General features: G+C 49.3%; 1 non-coding gene across 1 annotated transcript in view; it reads right to left on the bottom strand.

The window, feature by feature from the left end:
- LOC124588911 overlaps nucleotides 1-653 on the bottom strand; it is a 1,910-nt gene extending 1,257 nt beyond the window's left edge. The window contains exon 1 of the ribosomal RNA XR_006975834.1: nucleotides 1-653. This exon is cut by the window's left edge and continues 1,257 nt beyond it. This is a non-coding gene — a ribosomal RNA (small subunit ribosomal RNA).

The raw sequence follows: 653 nt of genomic DNA, 5'->3' as shown, positions 1-653 counted from the left end.
CCAACTACGAGCTTTTTAACCGCAACAACTTTAATATACGCTATTGGAGCTGGAATTACCGCGGCTGCTGGCACCAGACTTGCCCTCCAATAGATACTCGTTAAAGGATTTAAAGTGTACTCATTCCGATTACGGGGCCTCGGATGAGTCCCGTATCGTTATTTTTCGTCACTACCTCCCCGTGCCGGGAGTGGGTAATTTGCGCGCCTGCTGCCTTCCTTGGATGTGGTAGCCGTTTCTCAGGCTCCCTCTCCGGAATCGAACCCTGATTCCCCGTTACCCGTTACAACCATGGTAGGCGCAGAACCTACCATCGACAGTTGATAAGGCAGACATTTGAAAGATGCGTCGCCGGTACGAGGACCGTGCGATCAGCCCAAAGTTATTCAGAGTCACCAAGGCAAACGGACCGGACGAGCCGACCGATTGGTTTTGATCTAATAAAAGCGTCCCTTCCATCTCTGGTCGGGACTCTGTTTGCATGTATTAGCTCTAGAATTACCACAGTTATCCAAGTAACGTGGGTACGATCTAAGGAACCATAACTGATTTAATGAGCCATTCGCGGTTTCACCTTAATGCGGCTTGTACTGAGACATGCATGGCTTAATCTTTGAGACAAGCATATGACTACTGGCAGGATCAACCAGGGA

The sequence above is a fragment of the Schistocerca americana genome, unplaced genomic scaffold (genome assembly GCF_021461395.2).
Source record: "Schistocerca americana isolate TAMUIC-IGC-003095 unplaced genomic scaffold, iqSchAmer2.1 HiC_scaffold_663, whole genome shotgun sequence".
Lineage (NCBI taxonomy): Eukaryota > Metazoa > Arthropoda > Insecta > Orthoptera > Acrididae > Schistocerca > Schistocerca americana.
The sequence above is the reverse complement of the archived record's forward strand: the minus strand, read 5'-3'. Positions and strand labels throughout refer to the sequence as shown.